This window comes from Eubalaena glacialis, chromosome 1, assembly GCF_028564815.1.
Source record: "Eubalaena glacialis isolate mEubGla1 chromosome 1, mEubGla1.1.hap2.+ XY, whole genome shotgun sequence".
Lineage (NCBI taxonomy): Eukaryota > Metazoa > Chordata > Mammalia > Artiodactyla > Balaenidae > Eubalaena > Eubalaena glacialis.
Window position 1 is genome coordinate 166412270 of NC_083716.1, and position 22396 is coordinate 166434665.

General features: G+C 43.5%; 1 protein-coding gene across 2 annotated transcripts in view; it reads right to left on the minus strand.

The window, feature by feature from the left end:
• ACVR1 (activin A receptor type 1) overlaps positions 1–21362 on the minus strand; it is a 124911-nt gene extending 103549 nt beyond the window's left edge. Inside the window, exons 1-2 of one of the 2 annotated variants that reach the window (XM_061183996.1) lie at positions 20825–21362; positions 14755–14833 (exon numbers count right to left, since the gene is read on the minus strand). The gene's annotated coding sequence lies outside the window, so the exon portion shown is untranslated. The remainder of the gene's footprint in view (positions 1–14754; positions 14834–20824) is intronic. The other variant, XM_061183987.1, reaches the window with a different exon arrangement.
• Positions 21363–22396: the final 1034 nt, after the last annotated feature.

Genomic DNA, 22396 nt, shown 5'->3' on the forward strand with positions numbered 1-22396 from the left:
CTAAATACCGATTTTTAAAGGCTTTTGACCAAACAGAAGCATGAGCAAAAGGTGGGCAGGATGGCGGTGACCACTGGAAAGCTCTGGAGAGATTTTGCTCAGATAAAAGAATATCAGGATGAACATGATAGGTCTAATCATGTAAATATAGTATTGTACTCTCTTCCTTATAGCTGAAAAAAGAAGAACTATGACCAAAGGATAAACAGACGCTGCACTTATTATAGACCAAAAAACCCAACCTTCTGATAGTCAGCGTTGTCCAAAGGTAGAATGAGCTCGTAGTAGAAACTGCATCCCTCAACTTGGCAGAATTTCTGCGAAGTCTGGGGGTTCACTCAGAGGGTACGATGCAGAGCACTGCAGACCCTGGATGGTTGGATTAAATAACTCCCCCCAACCCTGTGAATCTATCACTAAGAAGAGGCCACTGAGGAAAGGGATTAACACTCCTGAGACACTCACATCTCTTCAGAAACATTTAATGAATGGGAGCAACTTGAGAAGAATACAGGGAGAGAAAGGACATTATATTTCGGAGAAGACAGCCAGGGGCTGAAGAGGGAGCAGCAGCAATGAACGTAGACTCGTTTTCTAAAATGCTTCCTCAGGAAACGGCTTATGAAAGTCATAGGGTTCAAAACATTTTGTTTAATGACAGGAAAGACGTAAGCCTATTTCTAAGCTCAAGGGAAAAAGCCAACAAAGAGGATAAATTGAAGGAGCTTGGGGGAAAAGGGCAGAGAAAAAATAAAGAGCAAGACCTTGGGAAAGGAGACTAGACTCAACCTGAAAATATCTGGCACAGAGTTAAGTGCTGGATAACATGTTTAAGACACATCCTCACACGTACAAACAAAAGTATTTAAAATTATTCTGTTTTAAATAGTTATGCAAACACACCCAAGATTGGTACCAGTTTTACAACAAATATCACAGTATGCCATAGTTCCATGATCTTCTAAATGATAGAAGATCATGGAATCTTGCATGGAATTCCTAAAACCATACAAACATCAAGATTCCTTTAAAATAGTCTAAATGTCATAGTATCAAAATTAGATGAAGCAGGGGAAGACTGTCCAACAGACTTAACCATGAGGCATTAGGTACTGATAATTGGGCTGTACCAATATGCAAAATAAAAGACAATTAAAAAAAAAAATTCGAGGCATGAGTGGATTACTTTAATAAAAGGTAGTATGTTGAGATGGTTAAGAAAATTCTCCCAGAAGACTTATCACAGAAGTGATGTTCTAACAATAATATCTCAAAACTAGATTTTTTAAGTTTAACATGAATAGTTCCACAGTCAAATATTTTTTAAAACAGACTAAGCCAAATGACTGTTACTTGAATTATTGTAATATCCTTCCTGTTCCTAGTTTCACAATTACCCAAATACATAAAATAGATTGTATTAGTCTGCTCAGAATGTCATAACAAGATACCATATGCTGGCTGGTTTAGACAACAGAAATATATTTTCTCACAATTCTGGAGGCTGGGAAGTCCAAGATCAAGGTGCTGGCCAATTCAGTTCCTGAGGAGGACTCTCTTTCTGGCTTGCAGATGGTTGCCTTCTTGCTGTGTCCTCATGTGGCAAAGAGACAGCAAGCTCTCTGGTGTGCCTTCTTATAAGGGCACTAATCCCGTCAGGAAGACCCCACCCTCATAATCTTATCTAACCCTACTTATCTCCCAAAGACCCCATCTTCAAATACTGTCACATTGGGAGTTAGAGCTTCATCATATGAATTTGGGGGAAACACACGCAATGCAGTCCAGAGCACAGATAGATAACATTTTTCAAGATCATCCTCAAAAACTGCTACCAGTGATTGCTCCAAAATCCAAATCTAACCAGATCCTTTCCTACCTAAAATTCCCTAATACTTAGCATAGTTTGGGAGTAGGATCTGAATTGTTCAGCACAGAATAAGGAGTCCTCACGATGTAGCCTTCACCCACCTCTCCAGCTTTATGTCATATCAATTCCCACACGTACCCTAAGCTATGGTTAAACTAAACTACCTGCCACTCCCAGCATGCACCACACTCTCCTTTTGCCTTCTACCTTTAGACTGAATGTTCCCTACACTAGAATATTCTGCCTCTGCATTGCCGGGCTTAGTTGCACTTATTCTTAAAGTGTGCACTTAATAACCTCCTTGAGTCAGAACCTTCCCTACACCCTTCCCCCCAAAGCGGGTTAGGTGTTCCTCCTCTGGACTCACTGCTGGATCTTCTGCCCACCTCTGTGATAGACAGCACTTGCCAAGCTGTACTTGAACCGCTGATTCATGTGTCTCCCTTACTAAGCTGTGAATTCTCCTGAGGCCAGGAATAGCACCTTTGGTCCCTGTGTCATCAGCACAAGGCCTAACACACAGTCGGTATTCCAAAAAAAAAAATGAACAGATAAAAACATGAATCAAATAGACCATAAAAGAGTTTGAAAAAAGAAAATGAAAGAAGATGGAAGCAGTTTTTATTCCCAACATTTCACATTCGTCTCCCATAGACATATCTCTAGTTAGTTAGAAATCTGCACAAAGTTTTGGTGATTATCTCAGTCACCAGCAAAATGGAACACAACATAGAAATCACTACAGGGTCAAGAGCAAAGACAGAGGAAGAGAATGAATAGACTAGGCAAACACAGAACACACAGCAGAGTGTTTATCTGTAAAACAAACTTTACACTCTCCCAATGTCACGGGTTAGTTTACTACCTTTTAACATTTTTCATAAATGCCAACGAACAACTGGTGGACCCCTCACCAAATAAAACATCTCATTCAGACTTGCAGATGGCACTTTTAGGTATAAATTGATTAAAGCATCTTCCCTAGAAAAACAACTCACTTGAGCCTCCCTCATCAGAAATGCCAACTTTAGATACAGGAGTCAGAGCAAAACTGTGCTTTATAAACTGTAAAGTCCACTACAAATGCCAGCGGTTGTTACTGTCTGAATTACCCTTGCGGGGTGATGGTCCTTCAGCAGGAGGGTGGCTTAATTAAGAGGAGGGAAATGACTTGATGCTCCATCTGACTCATATTTTGCCTTTTTCTCCGCTCAAGAGAAACAAGCTCTAATGATACATTTTCCGATGACCAAACATTAACTCATCCGCTGAAATCTCCTCAATGACTAAAAAGTTCCTTGCTTCATAATAAACCAGTAGCTTGAAACTGTAGTGTAAATACAAGAAAGGGGGGCTTCCCTGGTGGCGCAGTGGTTGAGAATCTGCCTGCCAATGCAGGGGACACGGGTTCGAGCCCTGGTTTGGGAAGATCCCACATGCCGCGGAGCAACTAGGCCCGTGAGCCACAATTACTGAGCCTGCGCGTCTGGAGCCTGTGCTCCGCAACAAGAGAGGCCGCGATAGTGAGAGGCCCGCGCACCGCGATGAAGAGTGGCCCCCGCTTGCCACAACTGGAGAAAGCCCTCGCACAGAAACGAAGACCCAACACAACCAAAAATAAATAAATAAATAAAAATAAGGGTGCAAGTCCTACAATCTTTAAAAAAAAAAAAAAAATACAAGAAAGGGAGTCAAATTTTTATGCTTCTTCCTCAACCCACAACACCCTAAAAAATAATAAACTTTAATGTAATCCGAAGAGCAGATTTTTAGACATGACTCTACAAAAGAGATTATCCACTACTAGCCCTTAGTAGAGGTAGAAAAAAAAGTGCTCTAATATGCTTTTGTCCTGTGGCTACAATTAAGGTTGAAAAGGCCTTCGGTTTTCCCCTCTAGGACATCATCAGATTCGAATGACTCCTGTCTCGTCCTCATCTCCCCTCGGTGTGCTCTTTCAAAAGAGCCTCCACATCTGTCCAGTTGCCCCTGAGCGACTCCTTCCTGCTTTCAACTTTCACCACTCACTCAAAGCCTCTCCTCTCTTGTCCTAAAATTTGCTGATTCTATTTCTTTACTCTTTTATCATTCCCCTTCCCCAAATCCTAACACCGGATCTTTGATGACTCATGGAAAAGATCATTTAAAAAAAAAAAAAAAATTGACAGTGGTCCATTGTGATACAATAGAGAATGCGTAACACAAAATAACAGCTCCCTTGATTCAAAATAACAAGTATTTATTGAGGGCCCACTGTGTGCCCTGTAAGGGCTACCAAACAAGATCAGCTTTCAACAAAGCTGTGAGCTTTGTGAGAGGAGCTGATTCATCCCCACGTCCCTCCACTCAGCTCATCAGAGCATCTCATACATAAAGGAGGGCCCCTCTGAAGTCCAGAGAGGTTTGGGCCTCTTCCACTGTGATGACTTCTGGTATTATATAAAGAAATGTCAAAACAGAGTGACAAAAACTGTCTATGTTTTAAATATTTACAAAACATGCCAGGCAATATTACTGGGCTGGTCTCAAGATAATTACACGGTCCAGTAATGAGACACAAGTCCAAAGTTGTATGATCCAGGATGCCTCCTTTCAATCCTGTTGGTATATTTCTGGGGCCCTATCATTCAAAAGTAACGTCAAGACCAACGTGAAGGCCCTTGAGAGTGGACGCTTGGACCAAGGGGCGCTCATGTCCACCACCACCTCCCAAGGTCCCTACATAGCAGTGAGTGGAAGAGTCAGTAAACAACTCAACAGTGAACATAAGGTCTCTGTCCTCAAGGAATTTACAAACTAATTGGAAAAAAAAAAGACACACTCTCCACTCCCATCCCTCTCCAAATATAATGGAAGAAATATTGCACCAGGAGACCAGGATCCCATACTGCCTCCATCACTGACTGATCCATCACAAAGTCTTTAATCTTGGGCAAGTCCTCTTCAATACATTTAAACTTCAGGGTTTTCTTTTTCTTTTCCTGTAAAATGGAAGAATACTAATCTTGGCCCTGCCTTCTGTGCAAAGGTTATTTAGAGGCTCACATAAGATGTGGTGGTGTTTTGGTAAACTGCAAAGCCCTCCACAAATGTGAGCTACATAGGAACAAAGGTTGAATACTTAATCATATGCTGCCTTATCATCACCGTAAAAAAAAGTTAATAATATTTATAAACATATAAGTTCAGAACTTGATATTGTTGTGTCCAGGGAATAATAAGAGAAGGAGGGGAGAAAAGGTTTACGGCTATGACTTGAAAGTAAAGCAGTTTCATGGGGCTCCAGAGTTCTGGCAATTTTTCTGTGAATATCTGAATATTCCTTGTAATCATTATTCCTTGTTGAAATAACGTCCATGAGTAACCACAAAGATGACTACTCCCCAAACAAACCCAGATTTATTCCCTAAGGCCCCATACTATGCCAGGTTTTTTCTGCAGTTAGAACTTCTAGAGTCATTTGCTCTAGCAAGTCTCCTCCCTCTCAACCCACTCTAATCTCATTTCCTCCCTCATGCTAAACTTACACAAACAGGACTAATGCCACCCTAAATTACCAAAACAAACTGTCCTGGAGAACCCTTATCTGTTTGGGTCACAAGACTACCTGGGAGAGCCTTCCCTTCCTCCAGGTGGATGAAGAAGACACTCCCCTTGACGTCCCTCCCGCTCCCCCAATTCCCAGACTCGGCCCTTCTCCCTGCACTCACCCCGTGGACCCTGGGGCAGATCACCCTCTCAGCTCTTCTCCCCAGGCAGGTTGATCCCCACCTTGAACTTCATGCCCGGACCTGGAGAGGCTCTCAATGGTCTCCAGCCCAGCCCTTTCTCCTGAGCTATTACCAGTTTTCTTCTGACAGCTCCCCCTGGACGTCCCAGAGCTGCTCAAGCAGGACTTGTCAAATTGAGCCTGTCCCCTTACAGCATTCCCTGCGCCTCCCTATTCTGTTCTGTGATCGCCGCCCACCCCCGCTGCAACCTGAGATTCTCCTCCTTCTACCTCACCACAAAGAGCAGATCAGTCAGCTCAACTCCCTCAACAGCCCTGAAATCTCTACTGTCCTCTCCAGCCACATTTGTCACTGTTTCTTGACCAGACTGCTGTTCCCCTGCCTCCACATGAGTGTCCCCGAAGTGTGGGACATGTTCTACTGGTGGTCCCCCAACATGATGCTCCATGGTTCTTAATTTTTTTTTCTTTCCAATGGTTAATGTTTTTCCTATTACATATTAAAATAAATTCTTAAGGTGCACATCGAGACCACATTTCCACAAGTATAGTTGCTTTGAACAGACTTTCATGCACATTGGAATAACCTGGGGACCTTTAAAAATACATCCCAGACCAACTAAATCACAGCCCTGGGCAGGGGGATGGGCATCAGGCTTGGAAATTCCCACATGCTTCCAATGTGCACACGAATTTGGGAATGACTCCATCAGAATGAGCCTGAAACAGGTATTTACGGAAAAAGGCTGTGCCCATTTAAAGAAAAATGAAGTAATTAGTCAAAGGTATGGTAAACAAATAGGAAGGGTGCCCAAGGGCACCCTTGTTTGCCCAGGATTCTAGCACTGAAAATCCTGGGATAGCTCTCTGTCCCAGGCAAACTAGGAGAGTTGGTCACCCTACTCAGATGAGGCAGCGTCTGAAGTTTGGGAATGAGTGCTAGCATTTCCCAAAACATGTTCAGCAAAATACCATCCACTCTCCCTGGGGTGTGAACAGCTGTGTGGCTATAAAGGGTTCCACTGTGGAATAAACTTGAAAGACCCCAGGGACATCCCAGGATAGATGATTAAATTAATGGTTTTCCTCAACGCCAGCTTCTCGGAACTTCCACTGCACTCTGGTCATTTACAGTGTCTGAGAAAAGGACATATCCTGCATTTCTCAAGCTCATATGAGGACCTTTTTTGTGGAGCACTATATGACTGAGGTTTCAAGAGACTTTCTGTTAAATGTTGCCTCACTTTTACTTCCAGGCAATTCTGGGAAAAAGTGAATCTGATAATGTCACTTCCTCATTATCAAGCTCATGCTTTAAAAAAAAAAAAAAAAAAAAAGGCCAAACTCTTTGACAGTGGTCTACTTTCCCAGCTCTCCCATCTTTTCCCTTCCTGTGTTCTAATGTTTTTCAAATTTTTAGAAGCATTCAAATCACCTGGAGATAGTGTTGCAATGCTGATTCTGATTCAGTAGTACTGGGGTGGGCCTGAGACTCTGCATTTCTAGTGACGCTATCTCCCAAATGATGCCATTACTGCTGATCCAAGGACCACATTTAAGTAGCATGGCTCTGGTCACACTCAGTTCTAAAGGATGCTATCTTTCCTACAAGCCTCTGTGCCTCGAAGGCCCTTTTCCCACCTGATGCCTTCCTACTCATCCCTCAAGATGCTTGAGAACATCATTACCCTGAGAAGATGACCTTGCTGCCCTCTCAAACATAACTGCACATTCCAACTTTATGTTTACAGCTCCATTCTGGTGCTTCACTCTGGTGTAGCTTGACTATTTTTCTGTCTCTCCCAAACTGAGCTCTCTGACAGCCTTTCTGTCTTTATATTCCCAGTGCCTGGTACACGGTAGCCAGTCAACAAATCTATACAGAAGGAAGGAGTGGCTACACAAAAGAAATGCATGAACTTGGTTTAGGGAAGACTTTTAGAAAATGAGGTTATTACACAGAATCCAATTTTCAGCTTGGAGTTTTGTGGTTGAGGATCTTCAGCAAGAGAAACAAGCAGAATTTATGCTATCATTGCACAGAGTCAAACCACAAAGGACTATCATCGCTTATTTTTTATAGGATACAAAACAATAAAATTCCCAATTTTCTCAAAGTGAAAACGAAACCCAGATAATCTTCTGATTAACATTTAACAGACTAAAATCACCAGGCACAGTGGAAAATGAAACACCATTGACATCTAAATCTGTGTTCATCTACTTTACAGAGAATCCTTCTGACAATTCTAAGTTTAAACAAACCTTTGTGAAAAGAGTACTCGAGCAGGTTTAATGTAGTCACAGCTGTCAAAATCACGGGCAATGTATCACACTTAAGAGAGCATTTGAAAATGTGTCAATAATTATAATTAGACACTTGTACCAGATCTAATATACTTTCACTGCCCTTTAACTTCAACTGATGTGAAATTAAAACCAGTTTCTTAAAAGTCCAACTCTCAGAACATAATTTAATTCTAAAGTTGATATAAAACCTGTCACACTACTGAGATAGAGTACATTTTACTCAAGAGGAGAAAAGGCCACAGTATTGTAATACATCATATTAGGTAAGGTGACCACCTTTAATGCTGAAAGGGTAAAATATATTATCAAGGTGACAAAAATCTTCCAATATTTACTTCACCTCTTTGTATTTAAAGATTTTCTCTTCAAAATTATGCATGACCCGCACAGCCCAGAAATAGTAACTATTAACATTCCAGTTTATTTCCTACTGGTCTTTTTTTCTCTATATCCATATAGTATATAACTACAAACCTGAATTGTACTATGGTTTATGTTTATGGAATTGTACATAATTTATGTATATGGAATTATACTGTTTTAGTGTCCTGCTTTTTCTACTTAATGTTGTTTTATATAACCTCCATGGTCATTCTATTCATTCCAAAATTTTCTTTGTGCCTACAATGGATAAGGCAGTAAACTAGGGACAGGATACACACACAGGGAGTAATAGACATAGTACCTGTTCTCAATATTTACCCCACAGATATACTAACAGTATACATACATACACACACACACACACACACACACACGAGTCTTTGTGTATACATACCTAACCTTTACAGGTTATTGTAGAACATTTAAGTCATTTCCATTTTTTTCTTTTTCACTACTCTACAGAGACTTGAATAAATTTGTATACTTAAAGAGCTTTAGTGATTTTTTTTTTTTTGATGAGTAACCAAGGGCTCAAAATCTTTTCCAGAAAAATTACATTTGTATTAGCAGCCCAAAATTTCCAAGTCTTTCAAATGAAAAACTCCAAGCATGTTGCTTAATTTTAGGGGAACCAATTCTAAAGAAAAAATGCAGTACAGGGAATAAACATGAATTTTATATTACATTTTATTTAATTGGTTTTGAATTTTTAAATACATCTAATTTGGTAACCACCAGAAAATCGAGTCATCTTATTAATCTATACCAGTTGAATACCTCAAAATATTAAATAATCCCCTATTTTACCTTCTTCATATTATAAAATACTTTGAAAGAGCTAAAGTAGTCTGCTCTGGTCTGTTCCAAAGTCATAAATAAAATTTCGCTGTTTCTTAAAGACTGTCTATCATAGGCCTATTGCTTTTTTTAAAAAGCTATTACAAAAATAAAATATTTTTCCCTAAGTCTAAAAATCCATTGCCTCTATTCTTGCTCAGTAATAGAAAGCTGACTATATGGGTTTCTTGGTCACTAATGCCTACTTACCACTCACCGTATTTAAAAAAAAGAAAAAAAAACAAAGAGAGAGAGAGAGACAACCAACCATATAAGCTCTGCTTTTAACATGAAGCACAAACCAGACCCAGTGCTTTAAAACAATCAAAGTAAAGCTGTGGTTAGCAAGGCTCCCAAAGCCTAGGGTTCTTCATAGACTCAAACTTACACAGGGAAAAAAAAAATCATCAAGCTCCACTTACTGGAAGAACCAAAACGGAGGAAGACTGAGAGAATCAACAAATTATTAAACTTTAGAAATAGCTGAGTCTATGCCCTTCTTCACAGATGAGGAAAGAAGTACCACAAAGAAAAAGGTTGATAAAGTGACTTTCTTGGGCCACAAAATTGGTTTACACCAGAGGACAGACTAGTGCTTGAGTCTTATGGGTTACTTTCTCATTTCCACCATGCCGTTTTGCTTCACTGACACAACCCAATATCCAATTCATGATACAACCTATACCGTAATTTCAAATGTAAATACCCTTTAATTCAGCAATTCCAATCCTAGATATTTACCCCCAGGTATACAGGAGATAGAAAGACAGACGGATCTACATATACATCTATATCTAAATCAATATGTAGATATAGTAGTAAATGTAAAGATAGTCACTGCAACATTGTAACACATAATGTTACCTAAAATAACAAGTGAAAGACTGGCTGAATACACTATGATACATCCACACAACGAAATACCTTTCAAAAGAATGAGGAAACTCCGTGGTAGTGATAGCAAAACATTTCCAAAATAAATTAAATTTAAAAAGTCAGGTATAGAATTGAAATGTGCACATTATGATACAATGTATAGGAAAAACACATTAGTATGTGTTTGTAAATGTAAAAGCTATCACTGGAAGGATACACAATTAGTTTTAATCACGGTTTTTCTCCAGGAAGGTAAAGTAGAAGGCTGGAGGACAAAAGTTACCTTTCACTATATACCCTTCCTATACTTCAAGTCTTGTCTTGAGCACATGTAACATAACATAAATTTCGTTTCTAGAACAGAAAATATTTTAATGAATAAAAATATATAATTTTTAAGAAAAAACTTATAAGAACCCATATTAACATATATATGTAATGAAATAAAGCTATGTGTGTATTAGAGATAAAAACACCAATTTGAAAAAAAAAATTTTTAAGAGTAGGATGGCCCAAAAAGGAGACTGAAATGTCCAAGACAAAAGTCTTTATGAGAACAAAAGAAATGCCCTCCTGGAAGATTTCCATGTTCAATACCCACATCTGAAAAAGATTCACTCCACCTGTGCTTAGACTGTCCTAAAACAATAAGACCCTTAGGGATTAAAAGGGAACCAGGGGAGAAGGAGAGTAGCTGAGGTGGACCTAAACTGATCAAGTAACAATGAGTTGGAGGGAATCCTAAACAAACAAGCCAAGAGAAGGAAAAAAAAAAAAACCTCATCTGAATTTGAAAAGGACATTCCATTCTAAACTGAACCATTCTCTGACATTTTCCCCCCATCTCAGGACTACAGCAACATTTTCTATCACCTGTGTACCAAAAAAAAAAAAAAAAAAAGAAAAAAGTCATTGCTTGAATCCTTTTCACCTAAATAAGGCTTAGCAAAATAGGCATAAACATAAGTTACAGGTGTCACTCATCAAAAAGCATATCTGCCTTTGATTCTATGAGCAGATGTTCATCAGTTCCCATGTTTAAAAGCTGAAGATTGTTATTGTACTCCTTTGTTAGGATAAACATTTGGTTTATTTGCAAGACAGGGCACTTGACCCAAAAAAGTCAATAAGAGACTTTGAACTGTTTGTAGCTGGTTCATTTTATCATTCAGACCTTAGCCCACTTCTTCCCATTTCCAAGAGGCATTTCCATCCTCTTCCACAGCTCCAAGCCCTTATCTCCAGGGTTCCAGGGTCATATTTGACAGGGTTCCAGTCAACTCCTCACTAGACTCAAGTAGGCCCTCATCTAGGTCTGTGTCCCACCAGAACCTCAAGGCTAGTACCATGCCCTATCTCAAACCAGCTCCTCTTACCAACCTTCTGCTTTCTTTTAAGATCAACACCATTCTCCTAGTCATCCAGGTTCCAAAAGTCAGATACGTTTGTCCACCACCCATCCCTCCCTCTCTTCACAAAAAATGATGTATTCACTCTACAGCTTCTCCAGCCCAAAACCCTAATTCTACCTACTTTCATTTCCTCTTAGATGCTGGCCATCTACCTTCACCACTAAACTAACCATCAATCGCCAACGAAGGCTATATAACAGGGGTTTCACACTCATATGCCTATAGCGACAATGCAGTTAGCACACAGTAGTGAGGCAGGCTAGGGGGTCCAAAGAAATAAAGAATAAATAGCAACCGATGCTGGGACTCAGTATCCGGGGGAAAACAGGATGAGCCAGGACTGTGGTAAACACAGCACACACGTCCCCTCAGACAGACACAATCACAATCACAGGTTTCCTGCAGGAATATGGGCCGGCTGCTGCCAGAGCTTTCAATTTTACAGGAGTAGGTGGAAATTTGGACTTTTTGTGGGAAATTTCCCCATATTTAAATGTTGGCAACCATTTAAAAAAATGTTTTGAATGCAGTATCAAACAGGACACAACTCTGAGGTGTATTCAGCCCAGGGGCCATCAGTTTTCAACCTCTGCTATAAAGCATGGTGACTTGGGGATGTATAACCTGGGTTAAAGCTCAGACGTGGGACCTTAGACATCCTCCATCACCCCTCTGAGTCTCAGTCTCTCCTTCTGTAGAATGGGGATAATAAGATGAAGTATCTCACAGAGTTGTATGAGCCTTAAATGAGAGAATGCAAGTAAGGGGCCTGATCAGGTCCTCCTTCACAGGTATTATTATCTTATTGCTGCTCTTTAAAAATCAAGTCTAAAATCCCTAGTCTGGCATTCAAAGTAAACCATAATTTGGCTCTGAATCTCCCTTTCTAAGTTTTCTTCTAAAGTGCTCTTACCTTAAGGTACTCCAATCACATCACAAAGAGCTTTTAACTTTTTTAACTTCCAGGAATTACCATATATGCTTGGCAAAAAAAAAAAAAAAAAATTAAAAAAAAGTGGGAGAGGGTATGCAATATAACCATTTAAACAGCACTGGCCATTCTACTCAGGACACTTTGGCCTGGAAATTAGTGCAAACCCAGAGACATGAGTCTGCTGTTCCTTTGAGATGTCTCAGGTCTTAATGCCTCTCCAAGAAGCTACACCTCAAGGCACTGAGTCTGATTCTAGTGATTAAAAATATGTACAACTCTGGGACTTCCCTGGTGGCACAGTGGTTAGGAGTCCGCCTGCTAATGCAGGGGACACAGGTTCAAGCCCTGGTCCGGGAAGATCCCACGTGCCGCGAAGCAACTAAGCCCGTGCGCCACAACTTCTGAGCCTGTGCTCTAAAGCAGGAGCCACAACTACTGAGCCTGTGTGCCACAGCTCCTGAAGCCCACGCACCTAGAGCCCGTGCTCCGCAACAAGAGAAGCCACCGCAATGAGAAGCCCACGCACCGCAACGAAGAGTAGCCCCCCGCTCACCGCAACTAGAGAAAGCCTGTGCTCAACAACAAAGACCCAACGCAGCCAAAAATAAAATAAATAAATAAATAAATTTATTTTTAAAAATATATGTACAACTCTATTTTTTACAACTTGACTCAAACAAAAGCCAACTACCTTGTATTTACTTGCCCCATTCCCTGGTTTTGGAATGTTGCCTATTCCACAGCCTACACATATATAGATACCTCTCCAAATGATAACATCAAAATGGTACCTCTTTCCAAGGCCAGCCAAACAGCTACTTCCTCAAAGGTGTTGGTTGATCCTTATCCCTCTGTATCTTGTGACCAAGATACTCAGAGTTCTGCCCTTCATAGTTACATGTGTGATTCTTCAAACCCTTACTCAAGTGCACCTTAAGATCAACTTGGTTTTACTGAACTTGACAAATGCTTAATAAATGAAGGACAAAGAGGGGAAAAAGAGGAAGCAGAAGCAGCAGCAAGGCAGGGAAATGTTAGTGATAAGGACGATGACAACAATGATGGTCGCCGCCATGGGACTGTGCTCTTACTTACATCTCTGAATGCAAAGAGCTGTACCCTACTAACCACGTGTTGCATTTCTGAACAATAAATGTACAGGGGTATCTTCCCCACCTCTCTCTCGTCCTTTTGGGGCATGTGACCTGCATAGGCACTCCTGCTGTCCCCATATTATGAAAAATTACCCTCCCATTCAAATATAATCTAAATAAACAGGGAGCTAAGTGGCTCCTGCCACCGGTTTAAATTAATTAGTCCCACCTTCGATGCTGATTGGGATCAAGATAATGACGCACTCCTGAAGCTGGTCCAAAACACATATTAGTCACTTTAATCTGATTTGGAGAAACAAGCAAAGACCCCTACACAGAGAGAAGAACACCAGGACTGGGGGGAGGATGGGGGAGCAGAGGGGGGAGTGACTGAGACTCATACAAGAAGAAAAACAGAATTCTCACCCAGATTAGAAAATATTCAGTAAACAAATTAAGGCTGATTTTCACAATACCTAGAATAGGTTTTTCTAAACGGCTGCTTAGAACCCATTAGCAAGTTGTGAAATCAATTTAGTAGACAGAGACCAGAAGTTTTTGTAACAAAAATTGAATAGAAATTAGAAAGCATTGCAATAGTGTTTTGTAAAATGTGTAATTCAGCTTTATCTTTAATATGCATGCGTACGTGTGTATGTGCGCTCAGTCATGATGTAAAATCAACTGCTGAGAGTCAAAAATGTTTTTAAAACAGAAATAGAACGTTTGTGTTTATATAATCTCTGGGGACTAAGATTTTCCATTTTTTACTAGGCCACACTCATAAAATAGAAGAATGTTTGTTCTTGCCACCTGTTGTGCACAATAGTTCAGTTCTTCAAGTTCAAAAAAGCCTATAAAAAATATCATTGGGCACACTTTTCCCTTACCATTTTCCTATTCCCATAAAGGAAGGTAAGAGTCACTCTAGAAAACCACCTACACTTTTTCTTCCTACTGGTTGTCCCTCCATATATTTCTATCTCTTGTCAGTCCCTGACATCAAGTTACAAGTCCAAAAGCTCTGGCTCTCTTGGTGGTTATTTGCTTATAAGCACTGAACTATCACTTAAGGAGAGTGAACAAGCACATTGGATTTTCACCCAGAGTGTAACACCACTTATCAATCACGGCAAAAGTGAAGATTCAGAACTTGGTTTAAAATAGCTCCTCAACCTATCCCCTCTAGACCAGAAATGCTTTTTTTCTCAAGTTCTTTTTATGGCTCATTTTTCTCAGTACCTGCTCTCCAAACTCCAAGTATCATCCCACATCTAATATCTAGCTTTGTCCGAGATTACCCCTACCTTCCTTTATCCCCTCTGCACATTTCTCTTCAAACTCAAGGTTATTTTTTAGTTCAGTCAATAGTTCTTCCAAAAATGCCTAAAAAAGAAAAAGAAACAAAAACTAGAGCAATCTTATTTTCAATGGCATCCATGCTGCATGGTGGCCACAAAGGCCCATCCGGCTTTCATAGATGAGCAAGGCACCCAGCTGTCACGCATTCGAGTGGAAAAGGTCTACGTGGGACACCCACTCAAATCAGCCCTTAAAAACCTACCGAAAGAGGAGTTTACTTTGGATTCTGTCCATTTTCCCAAGAGGTCATCCACCTTCCACCTCTCACATGAGCACTGTCTACCACACTATTTTCACGGTCAACTGTTTGAGAACATATGCAACAGGAGAAAGTTAGTGTCAAGGAGTCAATTCACCAGTGTTTGAGTCCCAGCCACACACATGGTACTGCAGCAGTCCTGGCTCTGCAGGCTAGGAAAAATTAGTTGAGATATTTTTCCCCCAAAAAAGAGGTGCCATCCTGAACTCCAAAAACAATCAAAAAAAGGAAACATATACGAAGAGAATACAATAGATGTTTGTTGAGTTCACTAAGTTAAAATACCAAGCATAATAAAGGAATATCAAAAACAGTTCCTTCAACCTAGAGTGTCTTTTGTCCCTGGTTCCCAAACACACTTAAGGACTTGTGTCTGGCATCATCTTCTCTTGCGACCGCCTCCCTGACTGTCTAGAGCACTGGCTTCCTTTGCTCCTTTCACGTGCAACCATCCAATCATTCTCTCAGCAATTAAAAAACAATTTACTGACTGTGTGGTCCGGGCCAGGTATCATATTAGGTGCAAGAGATACACAAAAGATGAATACGACACAGTCCTTGCCCTCAAGGAGCCCAGTGAGAGAATTTGAAAAGTCTTAAATTGGTGAAGGGAAATGAATTGTGTAGAACTTTAAAAATGGAGGAATGAATAACTTGAAGTCCTTGCCCTCAAAGAGATCAATCAAGTCCCAGAATGAGTAGTGAAGATGACCAAACACTAAAAGAATGTCAAAAGGCAAAATCCAGGAAGCATTCTTGCTTGCAATGACCAACCATTCTGAGCCCTGAAGGATTTGACTGTCCTCAAAAGTGGGGGAAAGAGGGATAGGGCAGCCAAGGTTTAGCCTTATGATGAGACAGCTGAACTCCTGCAAACCCATCAGGACACCTGTGCTAAATCGGACCCTCTGACCTAGCCCATCCTCCAAAAACAAACTTCACCTGCTGCATGAACCTCCACAAAATTTGGAAAGGCTAAAATGTAAAGTCACTTTCCCAGTCACAGAAATAAAGGTCAAATACCCAGAGCAAACAATGAAGCAACTCGAATGGGCAAAGTGGAATGTTGGTCAAAGACTGAAACCCAAAAATCAAACAACTGAGTAGCGGTGGCTCTGGAAAACAAAGCTCTCCTGGATCACAGAAGAGTCTTTTAGACATATAAACAAGCTCAGATTTCCAGAAACACATATAAGAGCACAAGAATATTATTCGACTGTGCAGCCGGTTTGAATATTGGGGGTGGGGGAAATATTTGTTTCAACTTCAAAAAGGAAGCTGCGGGGTCTCCTATTAGTTAATTTTGAGAGCGTAAGTTCTAGTAAAACTACCTTCTATCTGAACCAACAGCAGTGACGTGCCAACCACACCAACTTGACGAAGCTCTTTCACAAGGGGTCTTTAATTTGAAGGCCCTTCCCAAAAGACAAATCCTGGTTTGGAACTTCTGATTCTTAAACTAGCATGGCAAGCAAGAGCAGTCTATGGCCAAGTATTAAAAAAGAAGAGGTAAGTATTCCATTTGGTTCTTTTAAGAGCTGGAGTTGGCCACAGAAAGAAACACAAAGTTTTCACTCCAAGAGATCAAAGAAAGTATTTTGTACCAGGAAACCCAATTCAAATCCTCATTTCCAGGAATAAAGCCACAGTGCCCAATATTTGCTTGGGAAAACAAAACAGGAGACGATGTGGACTCCAATTAAAATCTCTGATGGCTTTATTTCAGAGCCTCGCCAGTTTAATGCTGTGAACATTTTAGCCAGGCACTGCTTTAACTTAAATAGCGGCTTCCCAGTCTGAATGGTCACACTTACACTGGGTAAAACCGAAAGCGTTTTAACACTTCATGACAGCATTCTTTGCCCCATTCTGAGCACTAGATATATACGACAAGGTGATGCTGAGAAGTGCCAGCTTCAGCCCAGCCCATGTCTCCCATAACCGCCGTCAGGAGAAACCACACAACGGTCCGTGCTGTTATTCTAGTCACAGTATTGGAAATGAGAGTGGAAGCAGGAGAAAATGGGCAGGGGGCAGGGGGGACATACCTCAATCTTACTCAGGTACGACAACAATCAGCTTGCTTTAAAATGATCACCTGGGGTCTTGTCAATCAGCCAACAGTTCTTGCGTGCCTACTTCACACAGGCACCAAGCTAAGTCTACACAGTGCAGTGAAATACTCCCCAAGTAATCATTATGTTAATGGTTATGTGTTTAATTTCCTTTATCTTTTTATAAAAAAGTATGCATCGTGTATGTAGGTTATAAAGTCTAAAAATAAAATCAGCACCCATGAACACATCACTTAATCCAAAAACCAGAATATCACCCAATACTGTATCATCTACCTACCTCCTCCACCCCACCCAGATCCCCAGGTCCCCGCAACACACACACACACACACACACACACACACACACACACACACACACGGAATTCATTATCCTGAACTTGGGTTTCAATCTAAGTACGAATGCATCGGGCTTCCCTGGTGGCGCAGTGGTTAAGAATCCGCCTGCCCATGCAGGGGACACGGGTTCGAGCCCTGGTCCGGGAAGATCCCACATGCCGCAGAGCAACTAAGCCCGTGCACCACAACTACTGAGCCTGCGCTCTAGAGCCCGTGAGCCACAACTACTGAGCCCACGAGCCACAACTAATGAAGCCCACGCGCCTAGAGCCCGTGCTCTGCAACAAGAGAAGCCACCGCAATGAGAGGCCTGCGCACCACAAGGAAGAGTAGCCCCCGCTCGCTGCAACTAGAGAAAGCCCGCGCGCAGCAACGAAGACCCAACGCAACCAAAAATAAATTAATTGATTAATTATTTTTAAAAAGTATGAATGCATCTTTAGGATTATTTCCTAATCATAACCAGTGAGTTGGCTTTCCAGATACAGCAGTGTTATATTGTTTCTTCTTAAGAGATGATGTCTTTAAGGGTTTTTTTTACAGGTGAATCGTTGCTGTAAAGACAAATACTAACTAATTAATAGACTGAGACAGACTTAGCTATGGTAAACTCATGAAGACAGTGTACAAATGAATGACCTTTGGCAAACACTGGCAAGAATGGCCGAGAACATGGGTTCCACAGTCCCACAAACTCCTGGTTCAAATCCCCCACTCCACCACTGACTAGCTCTACAACTTAGGGCAACTTAATTCTGCCAAGCCTCAATTTCTTATTGTAAAGGAGTGAAATGATAATAAAACATGGTTGTTGTGAAAATATAATGAAAAAGTGCGTGTAAGGAGCTGAGCACAGTGCCTGGCATGTTGTATCCACTCCACCTCCTCCCCAAATCAACATGTCTGTCATTAAATTCACTCAAAACACATCAGAGGATTTTGCCACCATCAGTAGTTTACTTCTCCCTGATTTCTAACATGTAAAAATAAATCAAGAGTCAGGGATCCAACAGCAGAGCAAGCACAGAGGAGAGTTTCCAGTCCCAGCTCCTGTTTGCCTAAAGTACACTATTTACACGTTGATTCCATCTTCACCTCATGACCTTGAATAGCAGGATCATTTTTCAAATCCATTCCCACCCCATCCCTCCCTCCCCCAGAAAGCTGGACTTCTCAATCCCACCTTACCTAGAAGCCTATCACGATCATCACGGGACTAGTTCTGTGCAATCTAGGGTAAGGTTAGAGGCATAATCTCTACTTACTGATTCAATCACTGTTATACGTTCTGTCGACAAATGCACAAAATTTGGTAAATCACTACTTTGAAAAAAGAACATTACAATACTATTAATGGAATTAAGTTCCTCACTTCTGAAATTGATTCGCCACATTCCTGAATATGGCATACTCCTCCATCTTTACTCTGCATCCTTAGTATCCTTTTAAATTACTTAAAGGTAACAAGAAACTTATTCGGATTCAAATGATCACTCTCTTCCAAGGTACGAAAGTTGTAAAACTACTACCTATATCAAGTTTTATTTAAAACCACTCTCTCCATTTCAAGTAAAACTTACCCATACTTCTAGAAAAGGAGAGAATGAACCCATCCCGGCCCTTGATTTTTTTTGCCATCTATCCAGAATTTATTGCAACATCATTCACCATCTTTGAGTATTTTCAGAAGGGGTGACGGTAGAAATGCGATTATCCAACACACAATGCCATCAGTCTAAGGCCTACACATCTCAGCCTCAAAAGACTTCTGTTTTTTTAATCCCAGGACAGAAAACAAAAACAACTGAATCACAAGAAAGGAGACTTGGTCTTAGAAGCCAGGTGATCCAAGTCCTGACCAGGTCTAAGATAACCTCGCAACCCCTGTGTCCCCATCAGTGAAATGGTGAAGATCCATATTTCATACTCAAGCATACTGTAAAACTAGGTGGTGAGGCCAGTGTCTGAGGTCAGCACAAGTCTAGTGTCTGCTGGCTGCCCGAGCCCGGGCCCCCTGCCAGCCACCCACCTCCAGAGACAAGTGCCAGGACATACTATAGTGTTTCCATTTAAGGATCGCCACTTGGATCAGCCCAGCTCTTGAAATTTCTTACCACCACCTTTCCAGGAAGAATTTTTGGGGGGGAAAAGGGAGGTGGTGTCTATTTTTTGCCACCGCCTTTCCTTGGGCTGTCAGAGCAGTCTGCATCTGTGGGACAGGATTCCTTAAAACCACTGGGTTAGCCGTGTCTAAATGCGAGGGCCTCTTTTCAAAAATATACAAAGTACGAATGAGATCAGTCCCTTTTCTCATCATCATCGAACTCCCACCTCACACACTTCAAAAAAGAAGAAAGCCCAATAAAATTAACAAATCCATTGTATTACTTTGCTACCTCTCTCCCAAAGCCACGTTAAGCACAACTTTTTAACCAAGACATTTCTTTTGCTACTAAGTGGAATGTTTTCTTCCCTAAGTAGCTTCTTGAACAGTTTCTCTCCCATGCAAGGAGCGTTCAAAACTCCCGGGGAAAAGAAGGGGAGTCTGGGGAGAGTGGGAGACCTATCTAGCACAAACTGGACAGAGCTGAGGCAGTCTAGAACCCGACGGAAGTTAGGGAGTCCGGCAGCCCCAGAGGCCCACATCTCTCCCCAGCGCACCCAAGGGTCTAGCCTCGCTGTTTTGGTGACCGTGTTGAAGGAAGGGTTTTAAACTTGGCAAAGTACCGTGCAACATCTGTAACCACATTTGCCTTCTGGGGATCGGAAGATGAATCCCACATTCCTGGCTTTCAAGCTTTTTTGAAACTGCAGCTAGGAAGAACTCGGGAGGGAGGGCGTTGAGCAGAGTTTATTGGCTGTCTTTCCAGCAGAAAATTCCTCTTGGAAGAGACAGATATTTTGAGGGTGGGGGTGATTCGCCCATCCCTTTACTCTCTACCAAGCTCAGCTAGGAAGGTGAGCCCCGTGGCCAGGCGGTCAGATCGATTTACAAGTCAGAGGCACGCACCCTGAAGGAGTTCACTACATGCACACACGCGCGCACACACACACACGCACGCACACACACACACACACTGCAAAGCAGAGACCACCGCACTCCGTGCCTCTGCCCTCTGCCACATCCCACCGGCAGTTCAGGCCCACACCAAGACAGTTTTGTTCCGCGGCGGCTTCCCCCACCGAGAGTGAATCGGCTTGGGGGAGAAAGGAATGAAAGCGAGGGGGAGGCACCTCAGACGCCCACCCTCCCACCCCCAATTCCTGCCCCTTCTCCCGCTAGGCTCCCTCCTCCCTCGGTCCTCCCGGCTCCAGCAGGCGCGGCCAGCGACCTGCACTAACCTCTGGTCCCGCGGCGGCGGGGGGCCGAGCCGGGGGAGGCGGAGTGCGAGCCAGCCGGGCGCTGCAGGTCGGCGCGGCACGGCGCGGGGAGGGCGGTGCAGCCGGCGAGGGAGCCCGGAACTCCGCGGGGCCGAGGGCCGGCGGCCGGCCCAGAGCGGCAGCGGCGGAGGCTGCGGCGGGCGGGTGCGGCGAGCCGGTGCGGGGCGCCGGGGGCTTTCCGGCCCTGGGGCCGGCGCGGCTGGCCGAGGAGCAGCCTGGCAGCGGCGGCGGCAGCGGCAGCCACCCCGGGGAAAGAGCCGAAGGAGGGAGGGGAGGCGGGGTGAAGAGGAGGCGGAGAAGGAAGGGGAGGAGGGCGGGCGGAATAAACTTCCCGAGGCGCTGCGGCACGGGCTGGAAAGACGGCCGCGGGCGGGCCGGGTGGGGGCTGGCCCGGGGGGCGGCGGGGGTTGGGGGGGAGGACGGTCACTGAGAGTAGAAAAGTTGCCCCAGCGCCGAGGGGGAGGCTGCGGCGGCGGCGGCGGCTGCAAAGAGCAGGAGCCGGAGCGGGAGGAGGAGGAGAAGGAAGTGGCTGCGGAGCGCTCGGCCAATGAGTGTCTGGAGCTGTGATTAACCAGGCAGCAACACATCATTTCCTCCCGGCGCGGATCCAGGGAGCCGGGAGGGAGAGGGAAGGCGGCGGGGCGGGGCCGTCCCCGCGCCCCCTGCAGGCGCCTAGCCGGGGGCGAGCCCGCCGAGCCCCGCCGAGCCCCGCCGAGCCTGGCCGAGCCGCACCCGGCGCGCCCGGCGCTGTCTGGCCGGCAAGGAGGAGGCTGCGAGCGCGCCGCCCGCGGGGCTCCTCGGAGGCGGGGAGGCGGCGGGGCAGGCCCGAGCCGGGCTCCCGCGGCCGGGGTGGGAGGTGGCGAGGCTGCGCAGCGGGGTGAGTGCCCAGGTAGGCGCGGGCGGGGCCGTCTGGACAGCTCCCGGGGGCGGGCGGGCGGGCTGCCTCCCGGGCCCGGGACTTCGGGCGGCGTGCGGCTGGAGTCCAGCTTGGCAGACTTAGGCTGGATTCTCGGAGAGAAGCCTCGGCATTCTCATCCAGGCCATTTCTGACCTGTCTTCAGATCCCCTTCCACTTCGCTTATTTCCTCGCAAGGTCTGGGGTTATGCAAGAGCTTGCCATTTTTGCAGTCCGCCTCCTTAGTAATAAAAATATGCATTTGGGGCGGGGGGAGGGGGTTCTGCGGTAATCTAGCCCTGTCCTAGGCGCCATGAGAGCTTACAGTGGATAGGAAGGGACATTCCCCGCCACAGAGAGGCTGACAACCTCGGTCCTTAGATACACAAAACACACCAGTGTGCTAATATTATCCAGAGCATCAAAAAGGCATGTGAGGATCAAATTTTGCATGGTGCCTGCTGAGTGTAAGGAAAGCACCAAGCCATTTTCTCTGCCCTCTAGAAGTTTAGAATGCACAGTTCTATCACAAAGCCAAATAAAAGCGTGAAGCTAATAAATGGGAATACCATAAAGTATTTTTATCTCTACAGGTTCATTCATGCAGCAGGCATTTACTGGGTGACTGTCTGCAGTAC